An 18,486-nucleotide genomic window follows, 5' to 3' on the forward strand; every position below is an offset into this window, starting at 1 on the left:
ATATATATATATATATATTTGCTAACTATCCCTATCAGTAGTTAGTGCCTTCCATAGTTTGAATCTTTTATTTAGCTGGCAGTAGTGGCGCTTGCTGTATTGCAGTAGTTCGAGTAACGAAGATTTTTGTGAGGTAAGTGATTTGTGAAAGGTATAGGTTAATGTTAGTCAGGGCCATTCTTTTGTACGGTTATTGAAAGTCAGTTTGCGTTGCGCTAAAAAATATTGTGTGTCAGTTTAAGCACAGTCTTGGATAATTGTTCAAAAGGGGATGTTTCAGAGTGCAAAAAGAGTAGGAAAAATCTAAGTATTCTGTGCTTACATAAGCTTGTACAAAGTATGCCACAACGGCTGACACAGGTGTTACAACGTCTCAGTAGAAGTAGAAAGTATTAATTCCCCATTATTTCTAAGTTTTTGGTTTATTTCTGCACTTTGCCCCAAGACATTTTCGAAGGGAAATCTATGTTATTTCACATAAATATAACATTATTTGTATTTTGTGAGTCAGTGAATGAAGTAAAATGTTCAAGCTACTGCTCTATGAATATCATATATGTTTAGTTGTTTATCTGTTATTTCTCATAGTAAATACAAAACCATTCTGTTTGACCCATAACTTATGACTGGTACTCTACACATTTCACGTCTAAGAGTAAACAGACTTTGTAACTTTTGTAACTGAATCTCCAACATTCTTCAGTCATCCCACACGCTGTGTACGCTCACACATTATGTATTCAAGCCGGGCTGTGGGGATAGTGTTGCACCCCTGGAGATGGAGGTCGTCGGCTTACAAACTGGCGTAAAGTTGGCGACTTGGCCCAGGAGCGCTACAGATGCCTCCAGCCAAGCGCGGCAGGATGTTTGCGCTCGTCGGTAAACACCATTACCGTCGTTCGCTAACAGCAAAGATGCCAGCTAGGGTAATAGTTATCCGGCAGCTTTATTCGGGTAAGGACCCCAATATTAGTCGCGAAAGGCACTCCGCACAAACAAACGTTGAAAGCAGTGTTGCAAATGTTTGCCGCCATTAATAGCGCCGCATTTGCAGCTTCGCTCGGTAATTCATTGTTTTCTTTAGGGAAATTGCTACTTGGAGTTGTCAAGAACGAATGTGGCACTCATAAATACTCTATTATAAAAGCTTTAACGTTATGGGACTGACAGTCTTACAAATAAACGGTCTGCGTAACAACTTATGAAAGACAACGAAAAAAGTTGTGCTACACAACAGCTTAACACATAAAATGCTGGATGGAAAGAAAATTTTTGTGACCACAGAGAAGCTTTGAAGTGAGTTCCACTGGGTTCAGTTTTGGGTCCTCTACTATTCCGTAAAAATTTGAAACATCTTCCACTTAAAATGCATCGAATAGAGCGCTTTTTGCAGACATCACGAACGTCGTAATTGATTCTCTTGAAGAGAAAGCAGAAGAAGGAATTTTAACGACGTTTTGAAAAGAATTTTTGAGTGACTTTCGACACTCAGGAGGGCACGCATGCTACGAGGGTTGACCAGAAAGTAATAACCGGGTTTTTTTCTTCGACGATTCATTATTGAACATAATGAGAATTACAGACACGAAAGAATTGTTTTACTTACACACCCTATTTTTCCACGTAATCTCCCTCCCGTTCTATGGCCTTCCTCCAGCGCGAAACAAGGGCGTGTATGCCCTGTCGGTGCCAATCCTTGTCCTGGTGGTGGAGCCAGTACTTCTCTGTGTGAATCGCCTCCTCATGTCCTCAAAATGTCTTCCACGAATGGCATCCTTTAATGGCCCAAACAAGTGGAGGTCCGAGGGGGCTAAGTCAGGGCTGTTAGGTCTCACAGCCATGGATGGTCTCCCCGACCGCTGCAAATCGTGGAGCTCCGCCGAACCGTCTTCTGATGAACTCGCCATCCGTGGTCAGCGACTAACCGTACTTCTGTCGACATCAGATGCTCTATAAACTTTGCACAAGCTCTTGTGAATATTCCCCACAGTTTCTTTCTCTGCAGTGACAAATTCAATGACGGCATATTGCTCGTAGCGTACATCACCTACAGACGCAATTTTGAAACTGCGGTTACGTTATCTGTCGGAAGTGACGAAAACTTCTCGAGCTCACTCAAGAGACTTTAAATAATATATAAGTAACTTTTCTCATTCGTAGCATTGTTTTCGGCTGAGAAAAAAAATTGTGGTCCATTACTTTCTGGGCAACCCTCGTTTGAGTATGAGGTTAAAAGACTATGTGAAAAAAACTAGTGATTTCTCAAAATAGGGAACAATCAAGAATGGGGTGCCACAAGGTTCGGTCTTGGGTCCTCTGCTGTTCTTAATATATATTAATGTCTTGCCATTCTATATTCACGAAGATGCAGAGCTGCTACTTTTTGCCGATGATACAAATATAGCTATCACACCCAACAGAGAAGAATTAACTGAAGAAATTGTAAACGATGTTTTTCAAAAAATCATGAAGTGGTTCTCTGCAAATTGTCTCTCATTAAACTTTTACAAAACACAGTATATACAGTTCCACGCAGTAAGTGGTTGGCTCTGAGCATTATCGGACTTAACTTCTGAGGTCATCAGTCCCCTAGAACTTAGAGCTACTTAAACCTAACTAACCTAAGGACATCACACACACCCATGCCCGAGGCAGGATTCGAAACTGCGACCGTAGCGGTCGCGTGGTTCCAGACAGTAGCGACTAGAACCGCTCGGCCACCCCGACCGGCGCAGTAAGTAGACTGACACCATTAATAAATATAGACTTCGATCAGAGATCGGTAGCTAAGGTAGAATATTCAAAATTTCTAGGGGTATGCACTGATGAGGGGTTGAACTGGAAGGAACACACTGAAGATCTGCTGAAATGTTTGATGGTGGTGGTGGTGGTTAGAGTTTAACGTCCCGTCGACAACGAGGTCATTAGAGACGGAGCGCAAGCTCGGGTTAGGGAAGGATGGGGAAGGAAGTCGGCCGTGCCCTTTCAAAGGAACCATCCCGGCATTTGCCTGAAACGATTTAGGGAAATCACGGAAAACCTAAATCAGGATGGTTGGAGACGGGATTGAACCGTCGTCCTCCCGAATGCGAGTCCAGTGTGCTAACAACTGGAAATGTTTGAGTTCAGCTACTTATGCTATTAGGGTCATTGCAAATTTTGGTAATATACATCTCAGTAAATTAGCTTACCACACCTATTTTCATTCTCTGCTTTCGTATGGCATCATATTCTGGGATAACTCATCATCGAGTAAAAGAGTGTTTATTGCACAAAAGCGTGTAATCAGAATAATTGCTGGAGCTCATCCAAGATCATCCTGCAGACACTTATTTAAAGAGCTAGGGATCGTCACTGCAGTCTCTTTTTATATATATATATATATATATATATATATATATATATATATATATATATTCACTTATGAAATTTGTTGCTAACAATCCGAACAAATTCAAAAGTAATAGCAGTGTACATGGCTACAACACTAGGAGAAAGGATGATCTTCACTACTCAAGGTTAAATCCAACATTGGCTCAGAAGGGGGTAAATTATGCTGCCACAAAAGCCTTTGGTCACTTATCTAATAGCATCAAAAGTCTGACAGACAGCCATATAGCATTTAAAAGGAAATTAAAAGAATTTCTGAATGGTAACTCCTTCTACTCATTAGTAAGTGAGTAATTTCCCCACACCCCACCCAAAAATATTAAGTGTCATGTAATATTTTGTGTAATGTAATATCTTGTATTGACACGTTCCACGTCATTACGAAGTGTCGTATTCAAAATCTATGGAACAAGTACTAATCTAATAACACAGGCAGAACATTCCCACTTACCTGATGTGTTGTCATGTTTGCTGAAGCCTATGTTGTCATGGATCTTTTAACTCTAACTTGAAGTCGGTATACCTCGGCTGAAACGCATTTCTGCCCGTACACTGAGGTGAAAAAACAGTAATGGGATAGTGAAATACACATATGCAGATGGCGGCAGTATCACGCACAGAAAGTATAGAAAGGCAGTACATTGGTGGAGCTATCATTCCATCTGAGAAAATTTCCGATGTAATAATGACCGCTCGACGGGTATTAACAGACTTTCAACGCGGATTGGCAGTCGCAGCTAGGCGCACTGGACATTCCATTTCGGAAATCGTTAGGGAAGCCAATATTCCGAGATTCACGGTGTCAAGAGTGTGCCGAGAATACCAAATTTCAAGCATCACCTCACAACACGTACAACGTAGTGGCCTGGGACTTCCACGTAACGATCGAAAGCAGTGGAGTTTGCGTTGTCAGTGCTAACAGGTAACTAAAAACGCGTGAAATAACCGCAAAAATCATTGTGGGACGTGAGACGAATGTTTCCGTTATGGCACTGCGGCGAAATTTGGTGTTAGTGGATTATGGCAGCAGACGAACGTCGCGAGTGCCTTTGCTAACAGCACATCATCTGCAGCATCTTGCCGGGGCCTCTGACCATGACTGGAAAACCGTGGCCTGGACAGATGAGTCCCGATTTCACTTGGTAAAAGCTGACATTAGGGTTCGGATGTGGTGCAGACTCCACGAAGACAAGGAGTCAAGTAGTCATCGAGGCACTGTGCCAGTTGATGGTGGCTCCATAATGGCGTGGGCTGCGTTTATGTGAAATGGACTGGATCTTCTAGGCCAACTGAACCGATCATCGACTGGAAATGGTTATGTTCGGATACCTGGAGAGAATTTGCAGTCACTCATGGATTTCACGTTCCCGAACAACGATGCAATTTTTGTGGATGACAATGCACCATGTCACTGAGCCACAGTTGTTAGCGATTGGTTTGAAGAACATTCTTGACGATTCGAGAGAATGACTTGGGCACGCATCGAACATTTAAGGAACATAATCGAGAGCACAGTTCGAGCACAAAATATTGCACCGGCAATTCTTTCGCAATTGTAGACGTCTTAAGAAGAAGAATAGCTCAACATTCAGGCAGGGGACTTATGAAAACTTGTTGAGTCCATACCACGTCGCGTTTCTGCACTACGGCGGGCAAAAGAAAGGTCCGACACGATATTAGGAGGTAACTCATGACTTTGTCACTTCAGAGTATGTCCGTATGAACTTTTTTGCTCATTATTCTCTCAAATTCATGTGAAGCATTGTAACCTTAAACAGAGAACCAGAATGATCGCTGCTACTAACGCTAGGTCACGTACTTCGGCGGAATTTGCTCAGTTAAAGATTACGGCTGCGGCCTGAATGGTCTTGGCTCCGAGTTGGTAGTTAAAGCACTGCACTTAAGAAAGTAAGATTCAGCCTATATAATCTTGGGCTAATTCAAATAATTCAGAATTCCCGAAAAATGACCTGTATTTAATCATTGCTCAAGGTAGCGCTGTAGGATGCGCCCTGGATCGGAGATGGATGGGGCGAGAGGTGAATTTCATTTATGGAAATCCTAATATAGTTACAGGTGAAGTGAACATTTATTGAATTCGATGTACTAATTAACACGCTTGTGAACATAATGAACTGTGACGATCGCTGATGCCTGACATTCTCGTACATTAAGTTCCATACTTCGTAAATCATAAACTATGGATCCGAGTCCGCCAGTAAATTCGTGGTTTATGGAACGCGAATGGTCAAGGTATCTGTTAACCATGAACGCACGTAACGCCTAAATTCGGTTTATGAGGTGTACACAGAGAAGAAAAGAAAACAACAAAGAGCCTCCACCACGACCACACGTTGCTAGCAAAGATATGCTGCTCCCTCGATTTCACACGTTGAGTGAATATGTAATACCGTTTAAGTACGAAAACCAAGATCAAAATATCGGATGAGAAATACGTTTAACTCAGATGCACAGTGCAAGAAGGAGATTACGAAAGCTACAGTGCAAAAGGCTTTCAAACGAGAACATGACCACGTGGTGGTAACGAAACGAAAGTACCTGTCGAAGAAGTAGGAACTGCAGGATAAACGAGTAATAATTGCACTGAATTTATCGCAAAGGTAACAAGATGTGAAAGATGAAGGCTACTAAGCATGTAAACTAACATGTGACGGTAACAAATGAAGCAAGTACCGAAAGACGGAAGAAGAGTATTGAAAAATCAAAGGCAAAATCAGAGTGGCATCATGTAACTCACACCCATTAGCCGTTAGAAAAATGAGAGGCTCATAGAACTGAATCGTTACCCATTCAACACACCTCTACGTGTTGAAGTGACTAGTTGGAACAAACAATAGCCTTCAAAATCACCTAAATTTCAATGTCTTCAGCACTCGCGATATTGGAATAAAACTTGTGACACGAAGTAAGAGATTATCAAGCTATAAGGGAAAAGCGTTAGGGTCTCAGTTAGGCTGAAAACTTACACAGATTCAAACATTAACTGAACTATCGAGGAGAATCTCGTACGAGCAACCGATCTTACCAAGCTCCCAGCGAATAGTGACGAGCTGCTCTCATGAAACCTTGGTTTATCCTTCCAACGGAAGTAACCAAGGAGCAGGCCTATTGTATCATGACAGCCTACGCTAAAGGTTCGATCAAGGCAAATAGAAATCTCTTTGCTACCTACCAAATACCTACGTAAGTTGGCCGTACTTTAACAAGTGGCAGACCACTCTAAATCCCACGGTTACGCACATAGAATTCGAAACTGCGCACATATATTCTTTCCTTTTATTACTCCAGTGGGGAAAAGAAAGGGCAGGTACAATGGAATATAGTACTGAGGCATTTTAAACATGAGCCTCGGAGAAGTAGCAAAACATAATAGACTTTGCACAAGTGTATCTGAAATAGACAATTAGTATACTGGTTTAGGCCGGCCAGTGTGGCCGAGCGGTTCTGGCGCTTCAGTCTGGAAGCGCACGACCGCTACGGTCGCAGGTTCGAATCCTGCCTCGGGCATGGATGTGTGTGATGTCCTTAGGTTTGTTAGATTTAAGTAGTTCTAAGTTCTATGGGACTGATGACCTCAGATGTTAAGTCCCATAGTGTTCAGAGCCATTTGAACCATACAGGTTTAGTGTAAAACATGAAAAATATGTAAGCTGTGGCTCATATGGACGCACTAGCTGCTCAGTCTTTTTCTACCGGAGGAAATTTACTATCTGTACCGTAAACATAGGTTCCCCGACATATTTTGATGAGGTTCCTTTCAATAAAATCTCATGAATACTATCACATACATACACTTCAGGTTTTGTAAGTATCCACCTTTTGATGATGAGCGGACAACGGCTCGAAAGCTGATTGATGGCGCTATAATAAAAGTTTTTAGTTGGTAGCGTGTTGCATGCAACTTATTCGCTAAAAGTAAAAAGCCGTATCACTTAACCTAGTTGCCGATGGCATCTTTCATAATAATGGGTATTAGAAGGGGAAAGAACCCGTCGCACACAGGGACAGTGTTATATTTTCATTAGGTTTCTTCTTGCACACAAACTTTTTTTATAAGAAATATTCGCTCATCACACTTTTTTTTTCCTACGTGAAATTTCTCAAGAGGGTCAAGTGTACGGAGGTGTATTAACATCAAGCTGATTTAAGACGCAATAATCAGCCCACGGAGGGTAAGTTCAACCCGCTGTAAAATTCTACAACGGAGCCTTTCCGTCCCGGCCAGAAAACTTGGCCTTGTACCGGCGGAACACGGTTTCGTGTGGAAGTGATGGCCTTCCTGATCTCTTGGCATTCCGGGAGGTCTGAGTGCCCCGCATAAAACGTGCGTAACAGTCCATCTTGGGCGGCGTAACTACGGCGTCCCCAGAGGCACGAGTGAGAGAGAGAGAGGGGGGGGGAGGGAGAGAGAGAGAGGGGGAGAGAGATGGAGAGCTCGGACTCTTGGGAGGCCGAGCTCTGGAGATAAGGGAGAAACAAGGCGACCCCGGCTCCTTGTCGCATGCGATACTGCTCCCGGGGCTGTTGCAACTTCGGCCACTGCGAGGTAGCGACCGCACTTGCAGTTCGTGGGGCTCTCTGCTCCCTACTCTCCACCACACAACAGAAACTTAGCCAGTCGGTGTTGCTGTGTCTCTGCGATAGCGGCCCGTTTCGTATGAGATAATGACCGGAAAATCCGATTTTTATCTCTTTACGGCTCCGTAGCTCAATCAGCAAAAACGGAATCCTTACACGATCACTTTGTTGCTCGTCTGTCGTGTTTTTGTCTGTCTGTATGTCTGTCCGCCCTGCTCTTAAGATTCATTTTTCTCAGAAATGGGTAAACGTATCAAGTTGAAATTTATGTTATATAGTAAGGTCTACGGTCCCTTGACGGTGTAAAAAGTAGAAGCTTTTAAGTTAAGATACGGCCATTTATGTCACATATTTAGATACTCGCGAACTCACTCAGCAAAACCCATAGGGCACTTCCTATTCATCTACACTACTGGCCATTAAAATTGCTACACCACAAAGAAGACGTGCTACAGACACGAAATTTAACCAACAGGATGAAGATGCTGTGATATGCAAATGATTAGCTTTCCAGAGCATTCACACAAGGTTGGCGCCGGTAGTAACACCTACAACGTGCTGGCATGAGGAAAGTTTCCAACCGATTATTCATACACAAACAGCAGTTGACCGGCGTTGCCTGGTGAAACGTTGTTGTGATGCCTCGTGTAAGGAGGAGAAATGCGTACCATCACGCTTCGGACAATGATAAAGGTCGGATTGTAGCCTATCGCAATTGCGGTTTATCGTATAGCGACATTGCTGCTCGCGTTGGCCGAGATCCAATGACTGTTAGCAGAATATGGAATCGGTGGGTTCAGGAGGGTAATACGCAACGCCGTCCTGGATCCCAACGGCCTCGAATCAATAGCAGTCGAGATGACAGGCATCTTATCCGCATAGCTGTAACGGATCGTGCAGCCACTTCTCGACCCCTGAGTCAATAGATGGGGACGTTTGGAAGACAACAACCATCTGCACGAACAGTTCGACGACGTTTGCAGCAGCATGGACTATCAGCTCGGAGGCCATGGCTGCGGTTACCCTTGACGCTGCATCACAGTCAGGAGCGTCTGCGATGGTGTACTCAACGACGAACCTGGGTGCACGAATGGCAAAACGTCATTTTTTCGGATGAATCCAGGTTCTGTCTACAGCATCACGATGATCGCATCCGTGTTTGGCGACATCGCGGTGAACGCACATCGGAAGCGTGTATTCGTCATCGCCATACAGGAGAATCACCCGGCGTGATGGTATGGGGCGCCATTGGTTACACGTCTCGGTCACTTCTCGTTCTCATTGACGGCACATTGAACAGTGGACGTTACATTTCAGATGTGTTACGACCCGTGGCTCTACCCTTCATTCGATCTCTGCGAAACCCTACATTTCAGCAGGATAATGCACGACCGCATGTTTCAGGTCCTGTACGGGGCTTTCTGGATAAATGTTCGACTGCTGCCCTGGCCAGCGTATTCTCCAGATCTCTCACCAACTGAAAACGTCTGGTCAGTGGTGGCCGAGCAACTGGCTCGTCACAATACACCAGTCACTATCCTTGATGAACTGTGGCATCGTGTTGAAGCTGCATAGGCAGCTGTACCTGTACACGCCATCCAAGCTCTGTTTGAGTCAATGCCCAGGCGTATCAAGGTCGTTATTACGGCCAGAGGTGGTTGTTCTGGGTAACGATTTCTCAGGATCTATGCACCCATATTGCTTGAAAATGTAATCACATGTCAATTCTAGTATAATATGTTTGTCCAATGAATACCCGTTTATCATCTGCATTTCTTCTTGGTGTAGCAAATTTAATGGCCAGTAGTGTAAACACAGCCCACACCATTATGGGACTACCACCAGCTTGCACAGCGCCTAGTTGACAATATGGGTCCGTGGCTTCGTGGGGTCTACGCGGGACTCGAACCCTACCATCAGCTCTTACCAACTATAGCTGGAACTCATCTGACCAGGCTACGGTCTACCAGTCGTCTAAGGTCCTAATTATATGGACACGTGTTCAAGCGGAACGCAACAAGGGATGTCGTGCTGTTAGGAAAAGCACTCGCGCCTGGCACCCGCTGTCGCAGCCCATTAGCGACAAATTTCGCCGCACTGTCCTAGCAGATACGTTCGTCATACGCCCCAAATTGGTTTATACGATTATTTCACGCACTGTTGCGTGTCTGTTCGAACTGACAACTCAACGTAAACGCTACTGCTCACGGTTGTTAGGTGAAGGCTGTCGGCCGCTACGTTGTCCGTGGTGAGAGGTGATGCTTGAAATTTGGTGTTTTCAGCATACTCTTGACACTGTGGATATCGGAATATTGAATTCGCTAACGTTTTCCGAAATGAAGTGTCCCATGCGTCTAGTTCCAACTAACATTCCGCATTCAAAGTTTGTTAATATCCGTCGTGCGGTCATAACCTCGTCGGAAACCTCTTTACGTGAATTACCTGAGTACAGATGAGCCCTGATAATGCACCGCCCTTTTATACTTTGTGAACGCGCTGCTACCGCCATCTGTATATGTGCATATCACTATCCCATGACTTTTGTCACATCGATGTGATTTGGAACAGCAGAGGAACAGTAACACTTCCTTGGGGAACACTTAGTTTACTCGATGACTTTCGTCAGTTTATAACGATACAGCATTCCCCAAAATTCATATAAAATGTTTGATACCACCTTTTTTTATATGCATCCGGATAGTTATCGGAGAATTCAGTGCTTCCAAAGGCCTTGTATCTGTGTCTTTATATATATATCATTCCGTTCCAATTTGATAGAAAACTTGATATTCATTGCGAAGGCGTGTTAAATGTTCTGGCAGGACGTGCGTTGTCATAATTATCGGTGGATTGTTGTCGTTCGTACAATTATGTACATATACTAAATTATGTAGCTATTCAAAAAATTGAAGTACTAAGTCCTTAGCAACAAATAACTAGAGACTGCAGAGATGTTAGCTTGAAAAATCAATGCTTCTAATTAACAAAATGTTGATATAAATATCCAGTAACAGAAGACCTCACTATCTTGAGAAACAGCTTAAAATTTGTTACCAAGCGATGTATTTTCATTTGTTATTTAGTTTTATATCTTCCTCTGTAATTAATATTCTTTGTAAGTACATTTCTAATTAACTCTCCAATTTTTTACATCTCAGAGTTTTCCAATTTCCAAAATTTGAAGCCTTATTTGTGCATTTTATATACGTATCAGATAAAGCACGAGCTCTGTACTACCAATGAATATTAGTAACCAAATCCAAACTGTAAATAATTACGTAACTAAAGTAATACGAGAGACATTATCGTAATTACAGTCGCACTGCTGAGACAGTACTCCCTAGGCACGCTAATTGATTATACGTCACTTGTAACGAACGGTGTCGAAAATCTTGTGAACATTTAGAAATACGGAATCTGTTTGACACCGCTGTCGGTAGCACTCATTAGTTAGTGTGAACGGTGAGTTAGTTGTATGTTACGTACTTTCTCAATCAGTGCTGTCTGTGTGTCAATAAATCGTTTTCTTGCAGATAATTCATAATATTCGAAGACAGTACAGCCGTGGACAAAACGAGCGAGACCCCTCGCCTTTTCGTTATGCAGATCCGCACAGCATAACAGGCAAGGCGACGAAGTGCTACCAACATACTATGCACAGGAGTGAAATTGAAAAGCTATCTGAATTTCATCAGACTGTTTTCAATCGTGTGTAAGACTATATTAAAGCTGATTAGTGTGTTAAATAAAACACGTAAATATAAGATATAAATGTAAGAAGAAACGCTAATTAGTATGAACTGTACTAATAAAAATGAATTTCAGCTTATCGCGATAACGTAACTGTTTTAGTAAGACAAAGTACCCCAGATCGTTACGAATTAGCAAAATATTATGCGCATTCGGCCGCGAAGCGGTCTGTGTCACCATTCAGACCAGTCATACTGGATTACCGTTGCTGACCTGCCATGAAAGTGTGCAAATTTAGCAATTGCGTGAAGATTCATAACGAAATTCAGTTAAAAATCATTCAGTGACACACTCAAGTCAATTCAGTTACTGACAGAAGCGGGAAAAGTAGGCAGTAACAAGTATGAAATTGTACAAGAGTTTCATATTGACATCCACAGGGCGCCAGTACAGAATAAAGGTAGCAATAAAACATATTGGTGGCGCGAGAATGTCTTAAAACTGCTTTACTGATAGTCTATCTGCCTCCATCGAGATTAGAACCGAAAACAAACCAGACCTCCCTTGCAGTAGCAAACACCTTTCACTACACTAGCAGACAACCCAGGAAAACAGCCCTCTATTATTACCCCAGACATGAATAAACCGGCGATTTCGCAATGAAAATGGCAAACTGATCTGCAGTTTCTGTTGCATAGAGCTTTCCAGACTCAAAAACACGAATTTTCTACCTTTATGTCACCGCTTATGTGACACTCATTCAGGATGTTTATCGAAATAACAAAATACTGTTATTAGCTAGTAAATTTAGTAGGATAATTCTGCACAAACCCAGTAAATAAACGGCGACATAGCTGCCAAACGTATTCTACCATGTTTCGAATCCTCCATTAGACCCGCCACAACCAGCAAACGTTCATTAGCCGAAGTGCTTCTTAAGCTAGCTAGCAATGGGAATGCTCGCACTTCTCAAAAGCGGCGGCATTAATACTAGGATCTGAGTTAACATGTGTAGGCAAATCGATTTTATTTGCATTCTTGTAAACGTGATTTTGATCGAAAGCGTAGCTATGATTAATATACTGATGTATCGACTGCAACTAGAACATTTCGAAAAAAGAGTAGGTGGAATTATTTATGCGGCCCTCATCTTCAGTAATTGTTGTTAGGATTTCGTCACCTAAATCGGTAAAAATGGAACATACTAATCAGCATTAATATAGTCTTACACATGATTGAAAACAGTCTGATAAAGTTCAGATAGCTTTTCAATTTCACACCAGTGCACAGTATGTTGGTAGCACTTCGTCACCTTGCCCGTTATGCTGTGTAGCAGACTTTAAAGCTGTGCGAATCAGCATAACGAAAAGGCGAGGGGTCTCGCTCGTTTTGTCCACGTCTGTACATGTTACAAAATCATATGCAACAGGAAATGGAGGAAGTGACTGTGGTACCCTCAGCCCTCGTTACACGCTGCAAGTTGGCTTGCGGAGCATAGATGATGATATAGGTAGATGTTGAGGTTAGGAGGATTATTTTGCCGATTAATATACAAGTTGGGTACATGGTTTCTCTGTTTTCAGTGGATTTCTGTGTGAGATACAAAGTTTTGCAAGAGAGCAAGGCGCATACAAGCTGAGAGGTCCTCAGGGGTTGATTACAATAATTTCCTCACAAAGACCACAACATGATGAAAAGACTACATACAAAACATAAAAATAGCTTAGTCCTTTCAAAAGTGTAGTAAATGCCACATATGTTACACATTATAGCCAATATCAGGCCTGTGATTTGTACAAAAGTCTGAATAAATGAGTGTTCCATAGAGTATTGTATTGTATTGTATGTTAACCGGGGACCTAGAAACGACGGAGAGGCTCCGTCCTCGCCACAGCCGCAGTGGTCCACAACCCCACGACGACTACTGCAGTCCACTTCACCCCTCCGCCACCCCATCCATATAGTATACAACATCAGCATCAACATCTTCATCTACATCTACATGACTACTCTGCAATTCACACTTAAGTGTTTGGCAGACGGTTCGCCGAACAACCTTCAGGCTGCTTCTATCGTTCGACTCTCGAATAGCACGCAGGAAAAACAAACACTTAAATATTTCCGTCCGAGCTCTGTTTACCTTGTCACAATGATCATGTCTCTATATATGTAATTGGTCGTCAAAAATTATTTTCGCATGCAAAGTAGATAGTTGATGAGTGAAATTTCTTGAAAGGATATCGTCGCAACGAAAAACTCTTTGGTTTAATGATTACCGCCCTATCTCGCCTATCAAGTCCATGAATTTCTCTCCCCTACTTCACTCGCGGTCGCGTTCAAGCTTCTCGAGCACGGAGTACCGGGTTCGATTCCCGGCGCTGTCAGGGATTTTCACGTGCCTCGAGATGACTGGGTGTTTGAGTTGTCCTCATCATTTCATCACCATTCATAAAAGTTGGAGATTGGACTGAGCAAAGGCTGGGAATTTGTACGGGTGCTGATACCCGCGCAGTTGAGCGCCCCACAAACCAATCATCACCATTATCATCATCCCCTATTTCACGGTAATACAAAATGAGTAGCTTTTCTTCGAAATTTTTTGATGTACAACGAATGATACATTAGAACTGAGTTAAAAATAAGTAAATATTAGGAAAAATCCATTGCTGCTTCCATGAGAAATAGATTGTGTTATCCCAATGACGTTGCAAAGAAGCTTAGTAATTATTTAATTACAGAAACAGTACCGCAGAGAGAAGGTGCGCCAAACGAAACACGTGCTATTAGGTGCCACTTTGCAGCACTTCTGAACCATCTTTATAGATTAGCACGTCACAACTAATACATTGCACAGTGAAACACGATAAGGATCCAGTATAAAATGCAAAATACACACGAAAACAAAAACTGGAAATCTCTGGCTGAATATGTACGACCCACTGATAAGTTTCAAAGCTTGTACTGGGTAGTATAGAGCGGATGATAGAAAGATCGCAACATATAACAAACTCTTCGAAAGAGGACCCGCTTCTCACCCATGTACACGACATTCAATTCGCGAAACGCAGTTCAACACAGGCTGACGATCTCCGAAACGCCGGCGATATCCAAACGGATGAAAGAAACCTGTAATGCTGACACACCGATCGTGAACCACCCATCACGTTACGTAAACTAAACGACACTGGTAATATGCGTACGAGTCCACAGTCGCCCCCTCAAATATTACAGCGCATGTACACAGTGTGGTATTGTCTTCTGATATGTACTGTTGATCGTACACATCATTATTCCATATAAATAAAGGGTATCAACATGAGCATGTGAACGTATCAAAGGTATAAAACCGTTCTGCTGACACTAGATAGGAGGAGCAAATGTAAACAAAGACTAGAATAGACTATACGTAAAAGGAAAAGCGTAATTTTAAAATTTCGATTCGAAGAATTTAAGAACACCTGTCTTTGAAGCAGGCAGAATGAAAACCCTGAAATAATTGCAGAATAGTCCGATGCAAAAGCGTTTATCACAAAGAAGGAACGAGAAAATTAAAAATTTCAGCCAAGGTCCGAACAGATTTACATTCTCAGTTTCTCTCCTCCAAACATGTGGCGTAAGCAATCGAGTTAGCAGTAATCATGTCTCATTTAAATACAGTTTGCAAAGGCTATGAATGTTTTGGAGGTTGAAAGTTGATTTGCGAGCAGCATTTCTTTGATAAAGACTGGAATTGAAGTTATTTATACGAGTACTGTGAATGGGGCTTCGTATTACGTTTTAAAGCATTTGTGTGGAGCTGGAATTCGTAGAATCCATTCATAGAACGACAGTTCATTACGTGTCGAATTCCTAACGGCACATTGAGAAATCTTTATTGGAGAAGGGATTAGTTAAAGCGAAAACCAACAGAAGTAAAGTAAATCTAAAAACAGTACACTGCGTACAATTTCCTGATTGTATTACTTTAGATTGAGATTAATGTAAGAGTATCGACTGAATGCTAAAAAGCTAAACGGGGAAACCCGATTTCCTTTTTGACCAGTATCATTTCGCAAGACTACCAGTGTTCTCTGGGCATTAAAATCCGCAATGCTGAAAATTGTAATTGACCAGATACTTCAATACCGTTGCAAGAAAGGTTTCTCTAGTTATTGGGGGTTTTATTGCCACTTCTTTACGTGTTACGTATTGGCACTCATATCTGGACCTTCGGCCGACGGTTGTTTAGTGGTTTTTCTGACGCTGTACCAGCTCCAGTGGCTATCATTTCCAAAAGTTGTCCACCAGCAGCAACTATGGGTGAAATTTTGGGAATGGTAGCGACTGACGAGAATCGTCAGAAAACAACTAAGCGACCTTTCGCCTAGCACCCAGAGGTGATCGCCAACATTCAACTCGTGAGCAAAGGTATTTGACAAATATTTTGGCTCTTGCAAGTGGCTCTACGCCAATGAGAACTAGATTATGCGTAAAAGTAGCAGGCACCAATAGAAGTGATAGTACTTTAGATATGGTGACTCTAGTTACCTGAGTTTTTCCCCAACATGTAAATTCGTGTAATATTTTGCCCTATTCCTTCTTTAAAGAAAAGTTTCTGTTGCTAATGCCAGTTTGCATGAAGTATCCTATTTACCTTTGCTGTCGTCCATTAGTTTTCTGTCCAAATAGCAAAACTAGTCTTGTGCTTTCAGTGTATCATTTCATAATCTAATTCCCGCAGCATCACATGCCTTCATTCTTATGCACACCATTAACCTTGTTTCACTTTGTTTGTCCACGTTTTGTGATTGCTCTTGTTGCCTTCGCAAGGAAAGCACATAATAAGAAACTACAAGTGACACGAGGCAGGTTGTTACACCACAACTACTACCCCAGTGAAACTGGAAGAAACTGCCTTGTAAATCTCCATTTCTCTGTAAATAGTCGTTTTATTTTCAGTTGCAGACAAGAGTCAATTTTCAGTTGCAGAGAAATTTTAAACATTTCATCACTCACTTCATGTTAGTTCTTTCACATGATACAGCACTTGACTCATGAGCAGAAAGGCTACGTTGCTGTTACAAAAATACTCGGAGAAGAAAAAAATTACAGACAGACGTAGAAACAATGTTTCCTCTCGCAGTCGCTCTATTACTGGAAGTCCGTCCTCCAGCGTTCGGCAGGAGAATTGTACTGTCAGGTGCTACCATCCGCTGCAAGGAAAGTTTTTTGCTGCCAGCAATTAATTCAAAATTTGCGTCTAACAAGTTACGCTAAGCAACAAATAGCCACAGTGTTCCCTAAGTAACTTTTTTTTCGATGTAATAATTAACTCTTTATGCCTGTCTCTTGTAGATGGTCCGTAATAGAGACACAACAGCGAAAAAATCCGGATACCCGAGCGTAGGACTCTTGCATAGAGATATCTGTTCAAACTTAATTATTAATATAGATAGTTCACCCATCCCAAGAATCGAGGCTCTCGACGATTTTTGCCTGTTATCGATATCTATACACGCAAGGTATACGTCTACCCATCTCTGTGAAAAAGGGGTCTTAATAGCACAGCCAGGCAATGGGATAACAAATAACAAAAAATGTTTTGTGTGTGATATATTTACAGATTAAAAGCTTTCGGACTTTTTTATTTAGTTTTGTTGCGAAACCTTGCTTCTTGCCAAGTTTCATGACTCTACGTCAACGGGAAGTAGCCCATAGCTTTTCATCAGTGAGTTTGCGAGTATCAAAATATGTGACATAAATGAAACTAAATTACATCCGAACAGGCTATGAAGGGCCAACGGTACCGACCAGATGCCGTGTCATCGTCAGCCCACAGGCGTCACTGGATGCGGATGGGAAGGGGCATGTGGTCAGCTCATCGGTCTCCCGGACGTCTATGTGACATAAATGGCCGTATGTTTTGATTGCGTTGACTTAGAGAATTACGTTTATTACACCGCCAAGGGACTGATGATCTTATCATGTGACGTGAGTTTCAACCTGATACATGAGCCCGTTCCTGGCAAAAAGAGGTCTTAAAACAGGCACGGAGAGACAGACAGATAACAAATGACAAAAAAATTTATTTTCATGTGTTATAATTACAAGTTAACAATTTACTGATTTTTTTTAGTTGTACTGTGAAACTTCTTACCAAATTTCATGGTTTGAGGGCAACGGGAAGTGCCCTGCAGGTTTTGATGATTGAGTTTGCCTGTATCAAAATATTTGACATAAATGGCGTATCTTTTGACTGCATTGACTTAGAAGGGTACTTTAATTACAGCACCAAGGAACTATAGACCTCAGTAAGCGACATAAATTTCATCTACGAGGGTAAGTCAATTATTACCCGCAATTTAGATATACAGGGCTATTACAAATGATTGAAGCGATTTCATAAATTCACTGTAGCTCCATTCATTGACATGTGGTCACGACACAATACAGATACGTAGAAAAACTCAAAGTTTTGGTCGGCTAAAGCCGCACTTCAGGTTTCTGCCGCCAGAGCGCTCGAGAGCGCAGTGAGACAAAATGGCGACAGGAGCCGAGAAAGCGTATGTCGTGCTTGAAATGCACTCACATCAGTCAATCATAACAGTGCAACGACACTTCAGGACGAAGTTCAACAAAGATCCACCAACTGCTAACTCCATTCGGCGATGGTATGCGCGGTTTAAAGCCTCTGGATGCCTCTGTAAGGGGAAATCAACGGGTCGGCCTGCAGTGAGCGAAGAAACGGTTGATCGCGTGCGGGCAAGTTTCACGCGTAGCCCGTGGAAGTCGACGAATAAAGCAAGCAGGGAGCTAAACGTACCACAG

The sequence above is a fragment of the Schistocerca piceifrons genome, chromosome 2 (genome assembly GCF_021461385.2).
Source record: "Schistocerca piceifrons isolate TAMUIC-IGC-003096 chromosome 2, iqSchPice1.1, whole genome shotgun sequence".
Lineage (NCBI taxonomy): Eukaryota > Metazoa > Arthropoda > Insecta > Orthoptera > Acrididae > Schistocerca > Schistocerca piceifrons.